This window comes from Aotus nancymaae, unplaced genomic scaffold (assembly GCF_030222135.1).
Source record: "Aotus nancymaae isolate 86718 unplaced genomic scaffold, 86718_ANA_hifiasm-v0.15.2.pri h1tg000053l, whole genome shotgun sequence".
Lineage (NCBI taxonomy): Eukaryota > Metazoa > Chordata > Mammalia > Primates > Aotidae > Aotus > Aotus nancymaae.
The window spans coordinates 6,864,649-6,890,267 of record NW_026988467.1 but is presented as its reverse complement, the minus strand read 5'-3'; the positions used below and the strand labels follow the sequence as shown (position 1 = coordinate 6,890,267).

Here is a 25,619-nt window from a genome sequence, read left to right as displayed (position 1 = left end):
AAAGTGGTCTGAAGAACACTCCTTGGTGGTCCTAATTGCTCCACCTGAGGCCACGGCAGGGCCCGCATCCCGGGCCAATAAGCCCCGGGAGCCTTCCTCGTGCCTGCGAAGAGGGCAAGGAGAAAACACGGCCAGAAGACCCAGAGAATCTCCAAAAAGCCCAGAATGAAAGGACCAGGCGGCCGGCACCCGGAGCTCCCCAGCCTGGGCGCGCAGCCCAGGCCTCTGCGTCCCAGGTGTCTCCCAGCACCAGGCATCCCTGCCAGGGGTCCCGGATGCCCAGAGCACCCCAAGGAGGAGAGACAAGAGAGGGGGGCCAGGGTGAGAGGGGACAACCCTCTCACCCTGGCCGTTTCTAGAAGTCATACACAGACATTCACTCAAAAAGACACACGCTTGCACGCAGATGCGCACACAGACACAGCCGCAATCATTTAAACGGACACACAGCCAGAGACCACAGACACTCGTGCTCACACACGCGCTCTCGCTCTTCATACCCTGCCCAGGCGGGAACTCACCCGCCCGCAGCCTGGCTGTGCGTTCGCAGATCCCGGGAGAAGGCGGAGCCCGGGCCCCGGCCCCGCCCCCACGCCCTCCCCAACCCCCCTCCTCCCGCCCCCCGCCTGCAGGAGGGGAGCGGTGCGGCAGACATCGGAGGGCAGCTGGGACCCCCTGACTCAGCCGGCGGGTGAGTCAGGCCCCCTGCAGGCCACCCTGGACCCCCCGGAGCGGGGGTTTCCCCAAGATGAGCCACCGGAAGTCACGTTAGACCTTGGACGGGCTGACAGAGGCTGGGAGGAGTTCTGGGTGCAGAGCCCCCAACCTGGTAAGTACAATGACCCCGGGGCTAGCCCACCAAAGAGATTTTTCAAAGGGCGAACGAGCTTCAGCGGTTCCTCCACCCTCATTCCCCACGCGTAGGAGCCCTCCTCTCCCGCCTCCCCCCCGTCCTGCAGTTGTCCCCCTGGGTAAGACTTCCGTTATCTCCAGCATGGATGGAGTGAAAGTCAGGCTCAAACATAAGCTCCCCATCAGCAATGGAACCAACGATCGGCTGGGGGTTCAAATTGGGCATATCAGGCACGGGTGTCTCTGGAGCCCAGAGAAAATCCAAGGTTCTTTGAAATGGCAAAAGCCCCAAAAGTCACTTTCCTGTATTGCAACTGCCCTAACAGATTCTAAAAAGATAGAGACCATAAATCAATTGTTTGGGGAAGAATTAAACGAGTTAATACAGATAAATGGAAAATCTCTAGAACAGTACCTGGCATGCTTATTCAGTATTGGCTCTCACACATGGATAACAGACACAGGAGATCAAGTCACTTGACCCAGGTCACACAACTATTTAGTGGCAGAGGTGGAGGAAAAACCAGTCTCTGATTCTTTGTTCACAGCTCAGGTACCTTAAGTCCTTTCTGAAATTCAGAATATAAATAAAGTAATTTAGTGGATAAATAAATGAATTTTGCCACTGTTAAATACCAGAGTAGACTGGGCACAGTGGCTCACACCTGTAATCCCAGCACTTTGGGAAGCCAGGGTAGGAGAATCACTTGAGCCCAGTGTTCAAGACCAGCCTGGGCTACATAGTGAGACTGTCTCTAATTTAAAAAGAAAAGAAAAGAAAAATCAGAGTAAATTAAGGCGAGTATGGTGGCTCACGCCTGTAATCTCAGCACTTTGAGAGGCCGAGGCAGGAGGATGATTTAAGGCCAGAATTTTAAGACCAACCTGGACAAAATAGCAAGACCACGTCTCTACTTAAAAAAAAAAAAAAAAATTAGCCTGGCATGGTGGCATTTGCCTGTAGTCCTAGCTAGTTAGGAGGCAGAGGGAGAAGGATTGTCTGGCCCAGGAGTTTAAGGCTGCAGTGAGCTATGATACTAAGAGAACCAATCCTCTTGTTAAATCCCCCAACACAGGCAGGGAACCAAATGAGCCTCTGCTCTCACTCATTGGAGCCTTTGTTCCCTTCAAGGAGCCCTAGAAGAGGGGAGAGTGTTTGCTGCATCAGTCACTCCTCCCTCTCCTGACACTTTGTAGTCACCTCGCTGTGATGAAATCTCAGCTTCTCCCAAATGCTCACCATATCCCAGCCCCCAACCTTGCTGGAATTCTGCTATTCTCTAACTCAAATTAGCATTCAGCATTTCTAGATGTGGTCAGATAAGACACCACTGCTGAGTGGGGTCAAGCCCAGGAAGAAGGAAGTCAGAAAAAAATAAGATGTAAAGCCAGGATCCACTGAAGCCACCTGTAGTTGCAGCTACTCACAGGCTGAGGCAGGAGGATCGCTTGAGTTTCAGGCTGCAGTCTGCTATGATAGCGCCTGGGAATAGCCACTGCACTCTAGCCTGGGCAATATAGTGAGAGCCTCATCTCTTAAAAACAAATTTTAAGTATAACTGCTGGATGCAGTGGCTCACGCCTGTAATCCCAGCACTCTGGGAGGCCGAAGAAGATGGATCACCTGAGGTCAGGAGTTGGAGACTGACTGGCCTGGCCAACATAGTGAAACCTCATCTCTACGAAAAATCTAAGAATTAGCCAGGTGTTGGTGGTGTATGTCTGTGATCCCAGCCACTCGGGATGCTGAGGCATGAGAATTGCTTGAACCTGGGAGGTAGAGGCTGCAATGAGCCCAGATTGAGCCACTGCATTCCAGCCTGGGCAACAGAGTGAGACTGTCTAAAAAAAATATATATATATAACCACACACACAAAAAAAAGTGAGGTATTTTTAAAAATTCTATTAGAATAATTAGAATAAACGAGAGGGCCCAACCTGGCCAAGATAGTAAAAACCCCAGCTCTACTAAAAATACAAAAATTAGCCAGACGTGGTGGCAGCTGCCTGTAATCCCAGCTACTCAGAATGCTGAAGCAGAGAATTGCTTGAACCTGGGAGGCGGAGGTTGCAGTGAGCCGAGATCAGGCCACTGCTCTCCAGCTTGGGCAACCCAGCAAGACTGTGTCTCAAAAAAATAAAAAAAAAAAGCAGGAGGTCTCTGAAAAACAATCCTCAAAGGAGAGAGCTTCCATATTTACTCACGTATTCGACCCTTGATATTTTTATTATCAAAGCACAAGGATGAGGGACCTAATATCATGAGGCCCCTGCTCTCCTGCCATCCTTAGATATTTTCATTTATCTCAACTCTCACCCTCCCACCCCCCAAAAAGTGGCTCATCTGTAGTTAAAAAGCAAAGTTAATTAGCATCTGGCCCTTCCTTCTTCCTCAATTCCCCAAGCTTAGACTAAACGTCTGTCTTAATTGAGGCTTCCTGAGTTTGTGACCTGGGAAAGGAGTTGAGGGGGTGGGTATATAAGCAGAGGAAAAAAAAAAGTTTGGGTTTGCACTGCTCATTCTTTTTTTTTATTTCTCTCTTTCTTTCTTGTTTTTTTTGACAAGGTCTCTCTCTGTGGCCCAGGCTAGAATGCAGTGTCGCAATCATGGGGGATTGACCTCCTGGACTTGGGTAATCCTCCCACATCAGCCTCCCGAGTGGCTGAGTTGTGCGCCACCATGTCCAACTAATTTTTAGCTTTGTAGAGGTGAGGTCTTACTATGTTGCCCAGGCTGGTCTCAAACTCCTAGGCTCCAGTGACCTGCCCACCTCAGCCTCACAAAGTGTTGGGATTACAGACGTGAGCCATCACACCCGGCTGCATTTCTTTTTTTTTTTTTTTGAGATGGAGTCTCCCTCTTATCACCCAGGCTAGAGTGCAGTGACATGATCTCAGCTCACTGCAACCTTTGCCTCTCGGGTTCAAGTGATTCTCCTGTCTCAGCTTCCCAAGTAGCTGGGATTACAGGCACCCATCACCACATCTCACTAATTTTTGTATTTTCAGTACTGACTCCTGGCCTCAAGTGATCCACCTGCCTCAGCCTCCCAAAGTGCTGGCATCACAGGTGTCAGCCAAAAAGCGTGTGCGGCTCGTGGTTGCAGGGAATCCTCTTGTTGAGAGATGGCCTGTGTGTCCCCTCCTCTTAAATCTGAGTGGTCTTGTCACTGCCAAGAGCGAATGGCAGCAGAGATGCTAAGTGACTCGAGAGGTGAGGCCATACGAAGCCATGCAGCTTCCTCCTTGGTGTGGAATGCTGGCTCTTGGAATTCAGAGCGTGAAGCTGCCACACTGTTAAACAGCCCGAAAAGCCACAAAGAGAAACCATGTGTCGGCACTCAAGTTGACAGTCCCACCTGAGCCCAACCTTTGAGTCATCCCACCCAGGTACCAGATGTGAGTGAAGAAACTTCCAGATGATTCCAGCCCCCACCTGTTCAAGTTGTTACCAACCCCCTGAGAGTCTTCCCAGCTGACCCCAGATATGGAGCAGAGCCAGGCGGTCCTGCTGAGCTGTCGGAATTCTTGGCCCCTGGAACTGTGAGTGTCACAGTGTTGCTTTACACCGCTGAGCCTGGGGGAGCTTGTTATGCAGCGAGAGATCCCTAGAACTCTGAAGAGCTCATTAAATCCTCAAAGCAACCCAGGAAATAGTTATGATAGTCATCTTCATAAGGAAACTGAGGCCAAAGCTGTGCAGGAAGCGACAAAGCAGGAATCAGAACCCACCTGGAACCACCACCTAAAACTGCTTCTGACACCAAATTGTCCCACTGCTACAAGGCACAAGGCTCATTTATTTTTAATTTTTTGGACAGGGTCTCACTTTGTTACCCAGGCTGGAGTGCAGTTGCGCCACCTCGGCGAGATCCAGCCAGACAAACAAACAAAGGCCCAGGCCCCGATCCCAGTGGGGACAGCGTTTGATATGTCCCACCATGACACTGGGTCACCCCTGTGATGGGTCACACCATCTAACAGAAGTCAACAGAGAGATCTCCTTTCCCAGGGCCCCGCAAGAGTGTCCTGAGGGGCAGGGTTCGTTCTCACTAGAATGGACATACGTTGTTAAAAATTTAAAAACCCAGTGGTGACTCACACCTGTAATCCCAGCACTTTGGGAGGCCTAGGAGGGCGGATCACTTGATGTCAGGAGTTCGAGACCAGCCTGACCCACATGGTGAAACCCCATCTCTACTAAAAATACAAAAATTGGTTGGGTGTGATGGTACGTGTCTGTAATCCCAGCTACTCAGGAGGCTGAGGCAGGAGAATCACTTGAACCCAGGTGTCAGCCAGGGATTACAGGTGTCAGCCACCATGCTGGGCCCAGATTCTTTATTTTCTTACTTTGATAAATCTGTATTTTACAAACTTTTAACAACTTGTCTTGATTCCATATAATTAAAACATACAGTATGCATGAATAAACACATTTATAAAATATACAGCATATTAAATTAAAAATAAATAAAAAAGAATAGAGAATTGAAAAAAAGTACAGGATATAAAAGACATCCACATGTATAATCTGGAAGCTCATGGCCTATAATTCCCAGATGAGGGCTGTTCTCACTTTGTCACTCAGGCTGGAGTGCAGTGGCGGGATCTTGGTTCAACGCAGCCTTGACCACCCTGGTTCAAGCGATCCTCCTGCCTCAGCCCCCAGGTTGCTGGGGCTGCAGACATACGCCACCACACCTGGCTAATTTTTGTATTTTGGTAGAGATAGGGTTTCTCCACGTTGACCAGGCTGGTTTTGAACTCCTGACCTCGAGTAATCCACCCACCTCAGCCTCCCAAAGTGCTGGGATTACAGGCCTGAGTCACTGCGCCCGGCCAGCTGCTGCAATCTTAAAATGGCCATATAATTAACATCTCTTTTTTTTCTTTTTTTTTTTTTTGAGACGGAGTTTCACTCTTGATACCCGGGCTGGAGTGCAATGGCGCGATCTCGGCTCACCGTAACCTCCACCTCCTGGGTTCAGGCAATTCTCCTGCCTCAGCCTCCTGAGTAGCTGGGATTACAGGCACACGCCACCATGCCCAGCTAATTTTTTGTATTTTTAGTAGAGACGGGGTTTCACCATGTTGACCAGAATGGTCTTGATCTCTTGATCTCGTGATCCACCTGCCTCGGCCTCCCACATAATTAACATCTCTTAAAACTACAGGTCCCACTTCTCTTCTGTCCTGACCTCAACCTAATCACACACAAACACCCTCCCCTCAACACACGCATGGCAGTCCCCCTGTCAAGTGTCAGCTATGTGGCAGCTCACCTGGAGTCAACTCCTGAGGTCAGCTCTCCTGGGGTCAGCTCTGCAGCTGGTCACCTGCCCAGGCACTCAGCACTCAGTCCCTCCTTCCCCACTGTCAGCTTAGGGGGGGTCCTCCTATTCTCATGAGATTTGCATACACCCTGTAAGCTCTGAGCCAAAGAGAAAGAAGTCCTGGGGATGACATCGAGGGTCTGGACACCTCATCCCACCAGTCCTTGTCTCGGTCACACTCCCTCCTTGGCAGGGGCCCGTGCCACTGCTTCCATCCTCAGAGCAGGTCTCTGGGCCACTCCTGCCCCGGGAGCCTCTGGGATCAGTTCAGACTCGGTCCCATAGCACAGCCTCATCATCTCTCAGGCTCATCCTCGGGGCCACAGCAGGCAGCCCCCAGGACTGGGCACCTGATGTCCATTTTCTCATTCAACATCATGACACGCCCTGAAGGTAGGCATTCAGTTTTATGAATGAGGAAGGTGGGGCTAAAGGAGGTGATGGGGAGGGCAGTGGACTGGGGCTGATTCTGGAGCCTGCTCTTACCAGGAACCACACTGCCTCTCTCTCCCAGGCACCACACTGCCTCTCTCTCCCAGGCCAGTGCACGGGAGCCAGATGGTGTCAACTGCCAGCTCAAGGACACCAAGGTCAACTTCCCAAAAGAGGCCCAGGGGTTGGGCAAGGAGGCCATTGAGACTGCAGAGACCAGGCCTTGCTTGCCCCTGGCATAGGGGAGAATGACCCCCAGGCAGACTAGGGAAGGGCCGGGCACCAGAAGCTGCGTCCTCCTGCTCTCTCTCGCTGTAGAGGATCAGAGCCCAAGAAGCCAACTCCATCAGACACAAGGACCTTCGAGAACAAGGAACTAGGCTGGGCACGGTGGCTTATGCACTTCAGGAGGCTGAAGCCGGAGGATCACTTGAGCCCAGGAGTTTGAGACCAGCCTGGGCTACATAGCAAGACCCCATATCTACAAAAAAAATTTAAAAATGAGCTTGGTGTGGTGGTGCATACCATAGTCCTAGCTGCTCAGGAGACGGAGGGAGAAGGACTGCTTGAGCCCAGGAGTTTGAGGCTGCAGTAAACTATGATCACACCACTGCACTCCAGCCTGGGTGACAGAGCCAGACCCTGTCTCTAAAAAAAGAAAAAAAGAAAAAACAAACAAACAAGGAACTCTGCCTGGGAGCCCAACTAAGTCCTGGGAAGGTGGGGATGGGGGAGGGGACAAGTGACAAAGAGCCAGGAAGCCCCTCCTGTATAGCCGCCTGATTCCCACAGGTCTCCTGAGTCCACCTCCCTGGGATCTGGACTGCCCTCCCCCAACTAAGGACTTCTGGGAACTAGCCCGCCTGTGGACGCAGCATGGTGCAGGGTTAGGAGCAGCCTCTGCCACTTTCTGGGTGGGTAAGACTTAGGTAAGTTACTTCCCCTTTCTGTGTCTCAGTTTCCCCACCTGTAAAGTGGGACTCACAGTAGTACTTACCACACAGAGTTGTCATAAGGCTAATGAGCTTAGTATTTATTTATTTATTTATTTTTGAGACAGGGTCTCACTCTGCCGCCCAGGCTGGAATACAGTGGCACGATCTCAGCTCACTGTAACCTTCGCCTCCCAGGCTCAAGCGATCCTCCCACCTCAGCCTCTGGGACCACAGGTACGCACCATCATGCCTGGCTAATTTTTGTATTTTTCTGTAGAGACAGGGTTTTGCCATGTTGCCCAGGCTAGTCTCAAACTCGTGAGTTCAAGCAATCTGCCCACCTCAGCCTTCCAAAGTGCTAGGATTACAGGCATGAGCCACGGTGTATTTTCTTTCTTTCCCTCTCTCTCTCTCTCTCTCTCTCTCTCTCTTTTGAGACAGAGTCTTGCTCTGTTGCCCAGGATGGAGTGCAGTGGTGTAATCTCAGTTCACTGCAACCTCTGCCTCCCGGGTTCAAGCAATTCTCCCACCTCATCCTCCCAAGTAGCTGGGATTATAGGCACCTGCTACCATGCCAGGCTAATTTTTGTATTTTTAGTAGAGAAGGGGTTTCACCATATTGGTCAGGCTGGTCTCAAACTCCTGACCTCAAGTGATCCACCCGACTCAGCCTCCCAAAGTGCTGGATGACAGGCGTGAGCCACTGCACCCAGCCAAGCTGAGTTATTTTCTAAGTGCCCAGTACACTGCCTGGCACAGGGTACATACCACAAAAGTGTTTGTTGTTATTGTTATTAGATACAGATATGACAAGCTAGGCTTATGAAAATGGCAACTTTGAGCTGGCGAATGGCAAAGCTCCTAAGTACAAATGCTGCTGACAGAACCCACGGGAAAAGAAACTGTTTATAAGAGGCCTCCCTTCTAGAGCATGTGCTCATTCTCAGAGCCAGGGGCTCCCCTAGTCTAGGTGGGATTTCTAAGCTGAATCTGCCTCTGGCCCAGGCTCTGCGATTCCTATGTCTTACCCTGACTCCCACCTAGCAGAATCAGGGGAGAATGGCGCGCTCCAGCCCCTCGCCAAACACCCTGGCCAAGGGCCTCTGCATGCTGACCACCTCCCCCGCCGGGTGCCATAGAGTTGGGCTCTCCCTCCTGTCTCTGCATTCCCACAGAGCTCGCCATGCCTGCTCCCATCGGATACCAGTTGTTTACCTGTGTCACCATAGCATGTAATTCTTACATAAGAGGGTGCACCCGGCTGTGTGCGGTGGCTCACGCCTGTAATCCCAGCACTTTGGGAGATCGAGGCAGGTGGATCACGAGGTCAGATGGTCAAGACCAGCCTGGCCAACACGGTGAAACCCCATCTCTACTAAAAATACAAAAAAAATTGGCATGGTGGTGCGCTCCTGTAATCCCAGCTACTCAGGAGGCTGAGGCAGGAGAATCGCTTGAACCTGGGAGGCAGAGGGTGCAGTGAGCCAAGACTGTGCCATTTTACTCCAGCCTGGGTGACAGCGAGACTCCGTCTCAAAAAAAAAATAATAATAATGGTAGAAGGATAAAAAAAAGTGGATTATACGTTGCATGTATGCCTTATACAGGAAGATGAACCGATGGCCTACTCAAATATAAGCCCTTAGCCAGGCAGCAGATCAGTGAACCAATGGACATGGACATGTTTTAAGTGGAAATGAAATATTTATTGGGAAGGGATTAAAAACAGTAGCTGGCATCCACAGCAGCTTCTCCGGGTGAGTGGTGCTGGAGAGGTATATAGGACTGTATGGCCAGCCACGGAAAAAAATAAAATAAAATGTTTAGATTTGAGGTAATGCATTTTAATAATTCTCTACCGAAACCAAAGTAGTTACTCAACCAACAAATCACATCGGATCAAGGATTATTAAGCTATTCATTTCTCCCCGAGGCACGGTGGCTCACAGCCGTAATCCCAGCACTTTGGGAGGCCAAAGTGGGAAGACTGCTTGAGCCCAGGAGTTGGAGACCAGCCTGGGCAACACAGCAAGGCTGGTGTTTTTGTGTCTGTGCAACACATACAAAAAATGAAAACATTAGCTGGGCATGGCGGTGTGCACTTGGGAGCTACTCGGGAGGCTAAGGCGGGAGGATTGCTTGAGCTCAGGAGTTCAAGGCCGCAGTGAGCCATGATGGCACCACTGTAGTCCAGCCTAGGAGACAGAGCAAGACCCTGTCTCTAAAAATAAATAAACTCTCATCCTAAGTGTGTCTAATGGTTCATCATCCGCTTTGGCCCTAATCCACATTTTAAAAACTCTGGTTGGAGTTGCTGTGCTGGGTGGAGCGGAAGCCATAGAAAGACATAAACATCTTCCTAGAGCACCCATTTGACTCTAAAGTTAGGAAAATATGCTTTATAGCAAAATAAACATGGATATATCATGGAATCGAATGTAAAATTAACATTCACATTAAAAATAGAAGTTGAAGCTTCAAAGCGAGGTCACAGTTGGGGTGGGTGGCTGCGGGCTAGGGCTGCACATCCCGTCTCTTCTGGCTGGAGGGATGGGTGGGAAAGTGGGAGAAGCATGGCCTATCAGGGTCAAGGTTATGCCAGCTGCCCAGCCATCTCCTACCCACTCCCCTGGGAACCCACAGCATGAGGGCTCCTGGGGTGCTGCCTTCTGAGCCTCACAGGTGACACCAGAATCCACTGCTGTGGCCAAGGTCACCTGAGGGCAGATCTCACTGCAGGCGGCCATACCTTCCAGTATGGAAGGCGGCCCCCTTGAGTGGGGCCAGGGGCTGCTCTTGCCACCATCCTGGGAGAGGAAGGAAATGGCCTGGTCAAGATCTCACTTCCAGCAGTGGTTGCCTCAGATACCCAAGCTCCTTCCTACCTTGAAAGGCTAGGAAACGCTGACAAGGCCACATGCAGTGGCTCATGTCTGTCATCCCAGCACTTTGGGAGGCCGAGGCGGGAGGATCTCTTGAGCCCAGGAGTTCAAGAGCAGCCTGGGCAACATAGCAAAATGGGATGTTTGTTGACACGTGCTCTGTGCATTCCATGTGAGTCATTCATGGGAAGATCCAATAAGGTAATGAATGAATAAAGCTTACTATACCCTGCAAACCTCAAGAACTCAGGACAGGAACACCTGTCATTAAAATCCACTCTGAGCCAGGCTGAATCGTCCTCACCCATAATCCCAGTTACTTGAGAGGCTGAGGTGAGAGGATCCTTTGTGCTCAGGAGTCCAAGACCAGCCTGAACAGGCCGAGCCTAGCAGCTCACACCTCTAATCCCAGCACTTTGGAAGGCCAAGGTGGGTGGATCTCTTGGGCCCAGGAGTTTGAGACCAGTCTGGGCAACATGGTGAAACCCTGTCTTCCACTGAAATACAAAACTTCCTGGGTTGTGGTGGCATGCGCCTGTACTCCCGGCTACTTGGGAGGTTGCGGTGGGAGGATCCCTTGAGCCCAGGAGGTCAAGGATGTCGTGGGACATGATTGCACCTCTGCATTCCACCCTGGGCAACAGAGTGAGATCTCATCTCATAAAAAGAACAGCCTGGACAGTAGAGTGAGACCCCAGTTTCTAAATAAATGAATTTTTAGGCCAGAGGCAGTGGCTCCCGCCTGTAATCCCAGCACTTTGGGAGGCTGAGGTAGGCAGATCGCTTGAGGTAAGACGTTTGAGACCAGCCTGGCCAATATGGTAAAACTGCTTCTATCAAAAATACAAAAATTGGCTGGGTGTGGTGGCGGATGCCTGTGGTCCCAGCCTACATTGGAGGCTGAGGTATGAGAATCGCTTGAACCGGGGAGGCAGAGCCTGCAGTGAGCTGAGATCAGGCCACTGCACTCCAGCCTGGGTGACAGAGAGACTCCGTCTCAAAAAAAAAAAAAAAAAAAAAATTGTTTTTTTAAAATCCATTCCCTACCCCAGTGTGGGCCTCAAAGATTCATTCATCCCATGGTAAAAACTGCAACTTTCTGGATACCCATAACCTGGTCCAGGTGTTTTATTATTTCCAATCTTTACCACATCTCTTTGACAATCCAGTCAAAGTAGTATTGTCATCCTTTCTCCAATAAGAACCCAGAGATTTAAATAACTGTCAAGGTCACCTACATGTTAAGTGTCAAAGCCAAGATATGAAGTCTCTCATTCTCAGGCTCTTGCTTTTGATGCTAATCTGCAGCTACCTTTTTATTCATTTTCAAAACACAGTCCCACTGGAGAAATGAAGCCATTTACATCTTAGGAAACGATCACATATTAGACGTGCTGCACTCAATTTAAAAATAAACCACACATCATCACTGGTTTCCAAATGACAGCAGATGGGCTGTGTTATTCAAATACTCATCACACCACACAAGAGGGAAAAAAAGATTCATGACCTGATCATGGCTCCTGGATGACTGAAACTATCAGAACAGGAGTTGTGGTCTGGGAGTACGTCCTTTCCTTGGCTCTGAATATGAGGAACATTTTTTGGTGGTTTTGTTTTTGAGACAGTTTCGCTCTTTTTGCCCAGGCTGGAGTGCAATGGCACGATCTCGGCTCACCACAACTGCCTCCCGGATTCAAGCAATTCTCCTGCCTCAGCCTCCTGAGTAGCTGGGATTACAGGCACACCCTACCACACCCAGCTAATTATTTTTTTAGTAGAGACAGGGTTTCACCATATTGACCAGGATGGTCTCAATCTCTTGACCTCGTGATCCGCTCACCTTGGCCTCCCAAAGTGCTAGGATTACAGGCGTGAGCCACCGTGCCCGGCTGCATTTTTTGTTTTTTAGATGGAGTTTTGCTTTTGTTGCTCAGGCTGGAGTGCAGTGGTGCAATCTCAGCTCACTGAAACCTCCGCCTCCCGGGTTCAAGCGATTCTCCTGCCTTAGCCTCCCAAGTAGCTGGGATTACAGGCATGCACCACCACGCCTGGCTAATTTTTGTATTTTTAGTAGAGATGGTGTTTCACCATGTTGGCCAGGCTAGTCTCAAACTCCTGACCGCACGTGATCCACCTGCCTCGGCCTCCCAAAGTCCTGTAATTACAGGTGTAAGCCACAGCGCCCAACCTACATTAATATATAAAGAAGAATGAGGGGGAAGGATGGAGAGAGGTGAGGGATAAAAGTCTATGTACCGGGTACAGTGTACACTGCTTGGGTGACAGGTATGCCAGAATCTCAGAAATCACCGCTAAAGAACTTGCCCATATAACCAAAAACCACCTGTACAAAAACTATTGAAATAAAAATAAAGTCTTTGCCAAACCAAAAAATAAGAAGAAGAACAGCTAATATTTACAGTATCAACTATGTGGTAGGTGATGTTCATTATCTAATTTATCTTATTAATCCTTCAGACAAACCTAGGAATGGGTTCCATTAAGACAAGGAAATAGAGGATCAGAGAAGTTAAGTAGGCTACTCAAAGTCACACAGCTGGAGTGGAAGAGCTATGGTTTGAATCTGAATCCGTCCAACTCTAGAGTTCATGGGTTTAACTACTGCATTACTGAATGTAAAGATGTATCCAACTCCAGGAGGGCTGGTTCACTGGACCACTGAGAAAGTGCAAACCTCATCCTATACACCCAGCCAGCAAAGAGAAAGAAAGCTACTTAAACTCATAGCAATAAAAGAAATAGGTTTCAGGCCAGGCGTGGTGGCTCACTCCTGTAATCCTAGCACTGTGGGAGGCCAAGGCGGGAGGATCACTTGAGCCCAGGAGTTCCAGACCCATCCTGGTCAACAAGGCAAAACCCTGTCTTTACAAAAAAATACAAAAATTAGCTGGGCATGGTGGCGCGTGCCTGTAGTCCCAGCTGCTTGGGAGGCTGAGGCAGGAGAATGGCTTGAACCCGGGAGGCAGAGGTTGCAGTGAGCCGAGACCGCACCAGTGCACTCCAGCCTGGCAACAGAGCGAGATTCATCTCAAAAAAAAAAAAGAAGTTGTATCTCCTTTACCTAAATATTTTATGAGAATGGACATTACGTCTGGCTGGGAAACATTTTTCCTGTCTACTGTTGGAAAACAGAAAGCATGTAACTCCCCTCCTGAAGCAGTATTTGTTGGACAAGTCGACATCCAAACCGAGCCCACGCGGCGTAGCGTAGAAGCTGGAGTGCTGGAATGATCAAATTCTGTTTGATAGCCCTATGCAGAATGTAAACTCGAGCTACGGCAAGAGCTTGTGAGCGCCTCCCAGAGATGACTACCGGGACTTTGGACGAGAGAATTTCCACCTGAGGGGCATTTACTATCTCGCCCCATGGGACATTAGCCAAAGCTACCCCATGACTGATATGACTGAAGAACAGGAAATCAGGAAATAATTCTTTTCAGTTTTTTTTTTTTTTTGGACAGGCTCTCACTCTGTTACCCAGGCTGAAATGCAGTAGTGCGATCACGGCTCACTGCAGCCTTGACCTCTAGGGCTCAGGCAATCCTCCTGCCTCAGCCTCCCAAGTAGCTGGGATCACAGGCACATACCACCATATGCAGCTAATTGTTTTTCATTTTTTGTAGAGACAGGGTCTCACTTATGTTGCCCAGGCTGGTCTTGAACTCCTGGGCTCAAGCGATCTTCCCATCTTTGCCTCCCAAAGTGCTAGGATTACAGGTGTGAGCCGCCGCACCCGGCCAGAAGGACATAAAATAATCTATCAGACTAAAATACCCACAACATCTTGGGTGATGTCAAGGCAACACTCTAACAGGGATGGTAGTGCCCAGAAGAGTTCCATAAGGAAACAGAAGTCATTCATACAGGCTGGCATTACCTGGGGAAGGCAAAGAGAAGATACTTCCATGAGCAGGGAGCTGCTTTTCACTAGGACTGACTCGGGAACTATGATGAGCAGCTGGATTCTCTAGTGCCCAACAAACAGCTCTCACCTGATCAACCAAGGGCTGCTGGGTTGGTGGATGCAGTTCCAAGGTGAACAACACCTTGTTTAGAAAGATGCCGATCTGAGGCCGGGGCGGTACTCACTCCTGTAATCCTGTCACTTTGGGAGGCCAAGGTGGGTGGATCTCACGAGGTCAGGAGTTTGAGACCAGCCTGCCCAACATGGAGAAACCCTGTCTCTACTAAAAATACAAAATTAGCCGGGCATGGTGGCACGTGCCTATAATCCCAGCTACTCGGGAGGCTGAGGCAGAAGAATCGCTTGACCCCAAAAGGCAAAGGTTGCAGTGAGCTGAGATCGTGCCACTGCACTCCAGCCTGGTGACAGAGTGAGACTCTATCTCAAAAAAAAAAAAGAAAAAAAGAAAAAAAGAAAATGAGGCCGGGCGTGGTGGCTCACACCTGTAATCCCAGCACTTTGGGAGGCTGAGGCGGGTGGATCACCTGAGGTCAGGAATTGGAGACCAGCCTGGCCAACATGATGAAATCCTATCTCTACTAAAAATATATAAATTAGCTGTGTGTGGCCAGGCATGGTGGCTCAAGCCTGTAATCCCAGCACTTTGGGAGACCGAGGCGGGTAGATGACTTGAGATCAGGAGTTCAAAATACGCCTGTCCAACATGGTGAAACCCCATCTCTACTAAAAATACAAAAATTAGCCCAGTGTGGTGGCGCATGCCTGTAGTCCCGTGTACTCAGAAGTCTGAGGCAGGAGAATCACTTAAACCCGGGAGGTGGAGGTTGCAGTGAGCCGAGATTGCACCATTGCACTACAGCCTGGGCGACAGAGCATCCATCTCAAAAAAAATAAAAGAAAGAGAAAAAAAAATCTTGAATGGAAAGCCAAGTCTCACCATGTAGGAAATGAAAGGGGCAAATACAAGGAAGAAATAACTGAAGCGATGCAAGGATAAAGTCATCCTATAAACAAACGTTCCTTAAAACTGCTAAAATGGAGAAGAGAGAACAGCAGAACTGCCCACTGAAAGGCGGCTGTCTGAAGTGGGGAGAGGAAGGCCCGAACGGCCGGCTCCCCTGCCTTCCCGCGTGTGTCCCACACTCAGCCTGGGAGGCACCAAGGAGTGTCCCCATGGGCTATTCCTCTGTTTTCCTGGTGGGTCTGGGGAAGAAGGGTGGGGAGGCTGATGGTATGACTACAATTCTTGCTAAGGGAGGAGTACCCTGGTGTAATGACTGTAATGTTTTCTTTCTTCCCAATACAGCTCAATGGCACTTACACTGCCACTAAAAAGGACGCGTCGGTTATGAAGCAACGTGGAAAACTGCTAATGAGCCAATGTTAAGTGACAAAGCAAACTACAAAAGCACATGCCTAGCTGCTCACAAAAATTAAACACTGAATTACCAAATGATCCAGCAATTTGGGTATATACATGAACCAAGTGAAATAGAGACTTCAACAGATATTTGTACACCCGTGTTCATAGTATCGTTATTCACAAGAGCCATAAAGTGGGAGCAACACAAGTGTCCATCAGTGAGTGGAACAAAAGAACGTGGTCCTGGCTGCTCCCGGTGGCTCCTGCCTGTAATCCCAGCACTTTGGGAGGCCGAGGTGGGTGGGTCACCTGAGGTCAGGAGTTCAAGATCAGCCTGGCCATCATGGTGAAACCCCATCTTTGTAAAAAAAAAAAAAAAAAAAAAAAAAGCCGGGCGCAGTGGCTCACGCCTGTAATCCCAGCACTTTGGGAGGCCGAGGCGGGTGGATCACAAGGTCAAGAGATCGAGACCATCCTGGTCAACGTGGTGAAACCCCGTCTCTACTAAAAATACAAAAAAATTAGCTGGGCATGGTGGCGCGTGCCTGTAATCCCAACTACTCAGGAGGCTGAGGCAGGAGAATTGCCTGAACCCAGGAGGCAGAGGTTGCGGTGAGCCGAGATCACGCCATTGTACTCCAGCCTGGATAACAAGTGTGAAACTCTGTCTCAAAAAAAAAAAAAAAAAAAAAATTACAAAAATTAGCTGGGCGTGGTGGCGCGCACCTATAATTCCAGCTACTCAGGAGGCTGAGGCAGGAGAATTACTTGAATCCGGGAGGCGGAGGTTGCAGTGAGCCGAGATCGCGCCATTGTACTCCAGCCTGGATAACAAGTGTGAAACTCTGTCTCAAAAAAAAAAAAAAAAAAAAAAATTACAAAAATTAGCTGGGCGTGGTGGCGCGCACCTATAATTCCAGCTACTCAGGAGGCTGAGGCAGGAGAATTACTTGAATCCGGGAGGTGGAGGTTGCAGTGAGCTGAGATCACGCCATTGCACTCCAGCCCGGGTGACAGAGTGAGACTCCATCTCAAAAAAAAAAAAAAAAAAAAAAATCCACCATATGGATTAAGCTTCAAGAAAGCTTGCTAAATTAATGAAGCCAGTCATAAAAAGACAAATGCTGTCGGATTCCACTCATGTGCAGTACCTAGAGTTGTCAAAAGCTTAGAGACAACAGAATGGCTGCCAGGGCTGGGAGGAAAGGGGAGTTAGTGTTTAAGGGGAAAAGAATTTCAATTTTGCAACAGGAAAAAAATGTCTGGGGGTGGGCAGTGGTGATGGTTGCACAATAGTGTGAATGTACGAAATCCCACAGAACTGCACTCTTAAAAATGCTTAAAATGGTAAATTTTATGTTATGTATGTTTTACTATTAAAACATAAAAATTAAGATAAAAAAGCATATCCCCACTAATTACAACTAAATTATTATTATTTTATTTTATTTATTTTTTTGAGCCAGAGTCTGGCTCTGTCACCCAGGCTAGAGTGCAGTGGCGCGATCTTGGCTCACAGCAACCTCCGCCTCCTGGGTTCAAGCGATTCTCCTGCCCTCAGCCTCCTGAGTAGCTGGTATTACAAGCATGCACCACCATGCCTGGCTAATTTTTGTATTTTTAGTAGAGATGGGGTTTCACCATGTGGGTCAGGCTGGTCTCAAACTCCTGACCTCGTGATTCACCCGCCTGGGCCTCCCAAAGTGCTGGGATTACAGGTGTGAGCCAAGGCACCCGGCCACAACTAAATTATTTTTTATTTTAAGTTCTGGGATACACGTCCAGGGTGTGCAGGTTTGCTCGACAGGTAAACGTGTGCCACGGTGGTTTGCTGCACCTATCAACCCATCGCCTAGGTATTAAGCCCTCATGCATTAGCTATTTATCCTGATGCTCTCCCTCCCCCTGCCTAGTGTTGTTCCCCTCCCTGTGTCCATGTGTTCTTGTAATTACAACTAAGTTAAAATGTATGTCCAAGAGAAGTTAATGGAAAGGATTCCCAAATGGGCAACCACTGTGTTGGGCTAGGGATCACGATCAATGGCTTCTGTTTCTAATCCACTCCACGCCAGCTCCTTTGCAGATTTCATGGATTGCTGTGTGCCTGGCACTTTACACAGGACAATATACGAAATCCTCAAGCCTAACAGGTAGGTATTGCTATCACAGTGTTACAATCGGACTCTGAGGCTCTGACGGGTTACAGGATTTGCTTAAGGTCACCCAGAAGATAAAAAGTGGCTGGGTGGCTGGGCCCAGCACTTTGGGAGGCCGAGGCGGGTGGATCACCTGAGGTCAGGAGTTTGAGACCAGCCTGGCCAACATGGCAAAACCCCATCTCTACTAAGAATACAAAAATCAGCTGGGCATGGGGATATGTGTCTATAATCCCAGCTACTCGTGAGGCTGAAGCAGGAGAATCGCTTGAACCTGGGAGGTAGAGGTTGCAGTGAGCTGAGATCGTACCACTGCACTCCAGCTTGGGTGAGAGAGTGAGACTCTGCCTCAAAAAAAAAAACATGTGGCTGGGAAAAACCCAGTTCAGCTGACTCCAAAGACAGTACATTTTCTTCCATGTGGCAATCCCCCTAAAACCACCATCTCACTCGGCCCCACCCTCACCTGGACTTAAAAGACTTTTTTTTTTTTTTGTACAGGGTCTCGCTCTGTCACCCAGGCTGGAGTATAGTGTTGAAGCCATAGCTCACTGCAGCCTTAAACTCCTGGACTCAAGTAATCCCCCCACCTCAGTCTCCCACACAGCTGGGGCTACAGGCATGCATCATCATGCCCAGCTAATTTATTTTTATTTTTTGCAGAGATGGGGGTCTCACTGTATTTCTCAGGCTGTTCTCAAACTCCTGGGCTCAAGCGATCCTCCTTCCTTAGCCTCCCAAAGCATTAGGAATACAGGCATGAGCCACCATGCCCAGCCATAAATGGTTTTCCAAAGTTTCAAAAACAAGGCTGATCAGGCTTCCCTATTGATAAGAAAGCACTTCTTCCAGATTTCATGACCAGCACAGAACGGAGCAATGTCCCACAGTGGCTGATGCAAGAGGTGGGCCCAGCCCTTCCAGAAGGCCCTGGAGCCCCTCACCCCAATCATTCTCCCATGTCCTTATCTACCCCTCCTACAAATGTCAGTGATGAAGGGGGCTCTCAAAACCCTCCCTGTGCCACCAGCCCCATACCATGTCCGTGGTGTAAGAGGTGGGAACACAGCAGTGTCTGCGTCCCCATCTGAGCCCTCCCCCCACCTCTGCTGCCAGACAAAAGTTCAAAATGTGAGGGGCTAGCTGGTCTCGGTGGCTCATGCCTGTAATCCCAGCACTTGGAGAGGCCGAGGCAGGCGGATCACCTGAGGTCGGGAGTTCGAGACCAGCCTGACCAACATGGAGAAACCCCATCTCTACTAAAAATACAAAATTAGCCAGGTGTGGTGGTGCACACCTGTAATCCCAGCTACTCAGGATGCTGAGGCAGGAGAATCACTTAAGCCCAGGAGGTGGAGGTTGCAGTGAGCCGAGATCAGCCATGGTATTCCAGCCTGGGTGACAAAAGCAAAATTCTATCTCAAACAAACAAACAAAAATGTGAGGGGCTCTGTGACCTCAGAGAGGGAGAGTAGCGCTGGGCTGGGAGAGCAGCCGCTGTAGTTGAAGATAAAGAGGGAGGAATTTGTCAGGGAGGGAAAGTAAGACAAGCCTTTCGCGTCCGCCTCTGAACTCCAGAAGTTTTCTGCTCCTGGGACCCCACGAGGTTTGGGGTGGGGTGGGGACTGCCAGTTGATAAAAGTTGGGGAACAGGAAGCAGGAAGGAGGCTGGGGTCAATGGTGCAGCAGAGACCACAAGGGACTCAAGTCACCCAGGGGAAAGTGGTAGAACAGGGCAGCTTCCCTGCAATGACAGCGGCACTCCCACCTTCCCCAGAAAATACAGAAAGACATTCCTGTTTATCTGCTGCGGGCTGAATGGTGGCCCCCACAAAGATAGGTCTTAACCCCCAGGACCTGGGCATTATTTGGAAAAATAATAATGTGGAAAATGGGCCTTTGCAGATATAAGTGAGTTAAAGATCCTGGAATGATTACTATGTGAATTATCCGAGGGAGCCCCAAATCCAAGGACAAGTGCGCTTGTAAGAGACAGACAGAGACCCAGACCCACGGAGGAGATGTCCTTGTGAAGACAGAGGCAGAGATGATGATACAGCCACAGGCCAAGATATGCTGGAGCCCCCAGAAGCAAGAGCCAAGAAAGACTCTCCCCACAGCCCTCGGAGGGAGCAAAGCCCTGCTGACGCCTTAATTTTTAACTTCTGGCCTCCTGAACTGTGACAGAATACATTTCTTTTTTTTTCTGAGTTGGAGTCTCGCTCTGTCACCCAGGCTGGAATACAGTGGTGTGATCTCAGCTCACTGCAACCTCCGCTTCCCGGGTTCAAGCGATTCTCCCTGTAAGAGAATACATTTCTGTTTTCTTTTTTTTATTCTTCTTTTATTTGAGATGGGTCTCACTCTGTCTCCCAGGCTGGAGTGCAATGGTGCCATCTCCTGGGTTCAAGTGATTCTCCTGCCTCAGCCTCCCGAATAGCTGGGACCACAGGTGCATGCCACCACACCCGGCTAATTTTTGTATTTTTAGTAGAGATGGGGTTTCACCACATTCGCCAGGATGGTCTCAAACTCCTGACCTCAGGTGACTCGCCCACCTCAGCCTCCCAAAGTGCTGGGATTACAGGCGTGAGCCACTTTGCCTGGCTTATTTCTGTTTTTTTGTTTTTTCTAGTGACAGGATCTTGCAATGTTGCCCAGGTTGTAGTGCCATGGCTACTCATAGGCTCAACTGTGGCTCACTGCAGCCTCCAACTCCTAGGCACAAGTGATCCTCCCACCTTAGCCTCCCAAGTAGCTGAAACTATATGCATGCATGTTTCTGTTGTTTTTAAGCCACAAAGTTTGAGGTCATTTGTTACAGTAGCTACAGGAGGTTACCACAGGTTGGGCATCCCAAATCTGAAATCTAAAACGTTCCCAAATCCAAAATTTTTGAATGCCATCATGCTGAAATACAAAGCCCCTTGGAGCATTTCAGATGTCAGATTTTTGGACGTGGACGCTCAGTTGGTAAGCATACAATGCAAATATTCCAAAATCCAAAATCCAACACATTTCTGGTTCCAAGCATGTTGGATAAGGGATTCTTGACCTGTACACCATCCCTCCAGGACCAGAAATCCCCAACAGGTCCATCCCTTTCTGCGTCTCCTCCCCCCGACCCCACTCCTGGCACCCCCACTCTCCCAGCATTTTCTCTAAGTGGAAGCACTTTCCCTCAATATGAGTGAAACAGAAGCCAACTGAAATACCACTTTAGAAATGCCACACCCTTCACTCTGATCACTCCCCCTGTGCTCTGAATTTAATAGGAAGGCCAGGCATGGTGGCTCACACCTGTAATCCCAGCACTTTGGGAGGCCGAGGCGGGAGGATCATCTGAGGTCAGGAGTTTGAGACCAGCAGCAACATGGCAAAACCCCATGTCTACCAAAAATACAAAAATTAACTGGGCCTGGTGGCAGGCACCTGTAATCTCAGCTACTTGGGAGGCTGAGGCATGAGAATCACTTGAACCCAAGAGGCGGAGGTTGCAGTGAGCTGAGATTGCGTCACTGCACTCCAGCCTGGGCGACAAGAGTGAAACTCTGTCTCAAAAAAACAACAAAAAAAAAACCACACAGAAAGTAATAGGAAAAGGCACCCATTTCCAGGAGCCCTGACCCTTATCCAAGGTGGTGAGATTGTCATTTCTGGGGCAGGAGGGGAGTTTCACGCATATCCAGCCAGAGCAGCTGGAAGGGGAACTTTCACAAGCCCCAGGGACGGTGCTGGCCCTCAGGGAGGGGAGAATGGCTCATTATTTTGGTAGGACCCACAGCAAGCCACAGTGTTTAGCTGCAATAAAAAAGGGGGGCAGTGGGGTTCCTGGGTTTTTTATTTTTTTCCATCTTGAAACTGGCACATTTCTGATATGATTGGGGGAATTTCCACCAACCAAATTAAAGACAAGTGAGTCTTAGCGTTAGCTGTAGGGAAAGAGGTAGCGTTTTGCAACCTTCACTATTTATGAAACACTGTCACCGGTACCAAGGTGACAATATTTTCCTCCCTCTCAAACAAGCCAGGCTCTGCCATCCTCCAGTGGGCAGGGCCCTGCCTCGTCTCATCCATCCTGGGGCACTGCTTCTAGACCATCTTCTCTAACAGCTTTGCTGGGAAACATGCGTATCCCCTGGGGAGTAGCTGAAGCCACCCTCCTGAATGAAAGAGCTTTTCTTCTTCTTTTTTTTTTTTTTTTGAGATGAAGCCTCACTCTATTGCCCAGGCTGGAGTGCAGTGGTGCAATCTCAGCTCACTGCAACCTCTACCTTCTGGGTTCAAGTGATTCTCCTGCCTCTGCCTCCTGAGTAGCTGGGATTACAGGTGGTCACCACCACATCCAGCTAATTTTTATTTATTTAATTTATTTATTTTAGCAGAAACAGGGTTTCTCCATGTTGACTACGATGGTCTTGAACTCCTCCTGACCTCAAGCGATCTGCCCACCTCGGCCTCCCAAAGTGCTGGGATTACAGGCGTGAGCCACCGAGCCCAGCCTGAAAGAGCTTTCCAAAGGTCCCACGTTAAGGAAACATTTGCTGGGGCCCCAAACCCCACCAGCCGGGCCACACCGGCAGCTGGCCTCAGGGACGGAGCGAACTGCTCTCTACACAGAAGTGGTTTTGAAAATAAGAAAAGCCAGGGGGAATTGCTTCATCCGTTGCACTTTCACTTCTCCCTTTCACTGTGCAATTGAAGAAAAACAAGGTCAAGCAGAAACTGACCTCTCACCATTCCCACTCCCACCCCCACAATTTCCTCAGACACACTTGTGTGAAAGCGAACTGGCTATGGCGGCTGGCCTCCAGCTATTGGCGGCCTGTCTGTCCTGTAAGCTCCCCAAGGGCCAATGCCCTCCCAGTCTGCCTGCCTTGTCCTTAGCATAGCCCCTGGCCCTCCCGTGGGATCTCAGGAAACACTTGCTAAACTCAGTACGAGAGAAGAAACTGGGCCCACAGCTTAGTGCAAAGACCTGGTGGCGTGGACTGAGGCTGCAGAAACAGAAACACAGCTTGTCCTGCTAGACAGGGACATCTGCATGGTCGGGAGTACCTCTGGGGCACATGCCCTATCTAGAAACATCTAAGTGAGCAGTGTGGCCTGTTTCTGAACATGGGCTGAGGGGTAGGGGAAGTGGGGCTCAGAAGGAGGCTAGATTAGTTGTCTCTAGAGCAGGCAACTGGGTTGCTGTGTGTTCGATTTTTCAGAGGTAGGCTCCCGCTCTGTCACCTAGGCTGGGGCGCAGTGGCACTATAATAGCTCACTGCAACCTTGAACTCCTGGTTTCAAGTGATCCTCCCGTCTGGGCCTCCCAGAGCGCTGGGATGAAAGGTCTGAGCAACCGCTCTCAGCCACAATTGGGTTTAAGAGCACTCCTCCAGCACACCAGAGTGTCTTCCATCACTCTGTGAAAGTACCCAGAGGACCAAGCCCAGGACGCCTCGGCAGGCCTCTCACCTGCCAAAGTGGCTGGAATCCTAACACCAAGAAATCAAACTTCAGCGGGCCATGGAAATGCTAAGGGGTTGGCATTTCTGCTCTAGAACGAGCCAAAGAAAAAGCTCTATTTATATCTCCTTGCATTTGGTCGCAGCCTCATCAACCCAAAGAACCTTCCTCCCCACTCAACACATCAATCAAATTGGGGAGGGGGTGTGAATGGCAGCAGCGGGTGTTACAGGGGAGTCTCCTGGGGTTTCTTAGAGGCTGCTCTCTGAAAGGTCGCCCCCACCCCGCCAAGAGAATTACTAGGACATTCTCCTTCCCCCGCAAGCAACGGCACCCCCAGATGATTAAATGCGCTGGCGTCGGAAAGCGCTGGGATCTGGTGGAGCTACTTGTAAACTGTGGGTTGGCGAGTTATTTAACTTTTCTGAGCCTTCGTTTCCTTAACTGCAAAATAAGACAACGCCACTCAGCTCCTACGGTTGTCCAACTGAAACCGCAAAGGTAAGAACGATCCGTTCTTTGGGGCAGAAACGTCCCTATGGTACCATTCAATTGACAAGAACACCAAGGCACCGTCAGGCACCCACTCTCCTGGAAGAGAGCAGGGGGTTAGCCCTCGGTTTCACAGTCCCTAAGGAGCAGTAAACCTTCCCCTCCGAGCGCTCTGAGAAAGGAAAAAGAGCCCACTCTCACTCCAGCCCACGGCACACCCGCCTCACATCCACGCACGGCTGTGCCCAGCATCTCACAGGTGAGACTTCTCAGGAGCCCGGGGCAAGAAACCTCCCTTGATGGAGTCTGGTGGGGTTCAAGATCCGCAGGTCCCTCCTTCCAGGAAACACCTGCACCAAGTGAAGGCTGCCTGATCAGCCCCGGGCTCCATCCGCAAACTGGGTAGACCCTAAGGGTGACACGCGAGGACCCCGCACACGGCCGCTCCAGGGCGCCCCCAACACGCGACCCCGGAAATCTCGCCCCTACCTGCTCCACCCTCGCACCACCCAGAGCCCATTTCTGGGGGATCTCTCAGCGACCCTTACCCGGTTCTCTGGACCCCCGCTCCCCGCCCCGCAGCGCCCCATCCTGGTGCCCAAGAAAGGTCATCCTAGTTCCCCTCTTCTTAATCTCAAAGGAGGAGGTGCAGATGAGGAAGCCTAAATAAAAACAGGAAACTAGATTTTTTTTAAAAGCCTCATTCAGGCTGAATTACGGGTAAGAGTATTTTTAAAAAAAGTCCGGAAATGCAAAGCTGAGGGCGGTTTTGCCGGCGTAACCCCTGCTCGGCCGCAGATCCGGGGCTGATCTCGCCGGCAGCAAATGCGGCGAGCTGCGCGGGCGGCCCGGGACGGGGAGGCGGGGCGCGGGTCCAGGCGCCGGGAGGGAGCCCCGGAAACTTCCACCCCGGCCCTGCTCCAGCCCCTCTCCCCGCTTGCCCAGGCTGGGAAGGGCGCAAAGGACTCCGGCGCCGGCGAGCTGTGCGCGGCCCTCTCTCCGCGCCAGGGCACTCGGGCGACACCGCCAGTGCGAGCGCAGTCGGGACCCCGTCAGCGGGAGCGTAGGACGCCCCTGGTCCTCTCGCCAGCGCTCGGACGGGCGCTCGCGGTGAGCGACCCCAGTCTCCTGGAGCCTCGGCCGGCGCACCGGAGGCCGCACCGCCGCTGGGAACGCAGCCGGGACCCCGCCGCCGGGCCGGGCGGACCAGGCGCGCAGTGCAGGCACCGGGGAGCTGCGCGCGCCCCTCTCGGCGGGCCCACGGGGGACAGCCCCGGGCCTCCAGGGCAGCCCCCGCCCAGGTCCCAGAGGCCCGGACCCCAGGGCGCCCAGGGTCCGGCACGGAGGGGGCGCCCAGGGCCAGGGCGCACAGGCTGTGTGTGCCGGAGAGACGCCCGCCAGCCCGCCCCGCGGCCCGGAGCGCAGCCTTGGCTCGCAAAGCCCCTGGCCCCGGTCCTCTTCCCACCTCCCCTGACGCAGCCAGCGGCGTCGCTTACCCATCCCGGCGCAGCTGACAGGGCTGGGCGGCTCGGCTCGCGGCCGCTCGGAGCGAAGGCGCTGGGCGCGAGTGAGCCTCGAGGGAGGGAGGCGGGGCGCGGCGGGGCGGCCCCTCCTGCAGCCAGCCCGCAGCCTCCACTTCCCACTTTGTTTCTTTTCTCTTGCAACAGGAAAACAGCAGGTCCCCCAGCGCCTGCCTTCCATCCTCCGCCCACACCCCCAGCTCGCCTGCCGCTGGAGGGGCCTCATCCCAGGTGCCTTTGGAAGCTG

The 25,619-nt window shown here is 50.8% G+C and overlaps 1 protein-coding gene, 1 long non-coding RNA gene and 1 pseudogene across 4 annotated transcripts in view; 2 read left to right on the top strand and 1 right to left on the bottom strand.

Annotated features, from left to right (window-relative positions):
* Positions 1-25,412, bottom strand: part of PIK3CD (phosphatidylinositol-4,5-bisphosphate 3-kinase catalytic subunit delta) — a 73,765-nt gene extending 48,353 nt beyond the window's left edge. The window contains exon 1 of one of the 3 annotated variants that reach the window (XM_064363216.1): positions 25,349-25,412. The gene's annotated coding sequence lies outside the window, so the exon portion shown is untranslated. Of the gene's footprint in view, positions 1-1,267; positions 1,440-24,400; positions 24,425-25,348 lie in introns of those variants that run through there. The other 2 variants (XM_064363218.1, XM_064363217.1) reach the window with 2 other exon arrangements.
* On the top strand, positions 788-16,001 carry LOC105731761 (uncharacterized). Its single transcript, XR_001110822.3, has 3 exons — positions 788-829; positions 7,414-7,550; positions 15,694-16,001. It is a non-coding gene; the product is annotated as an uncharacterized LOC105731761 (long non-coding RNA).
* LOC105731760 (putative uncharacterized protein PIK3CD-AS1) lies at positions 22,762-24,518 on the top strand (annotated as a pseudogene).
* Positions 25,413-25,619: the final 207 nt, after the last annotated feature.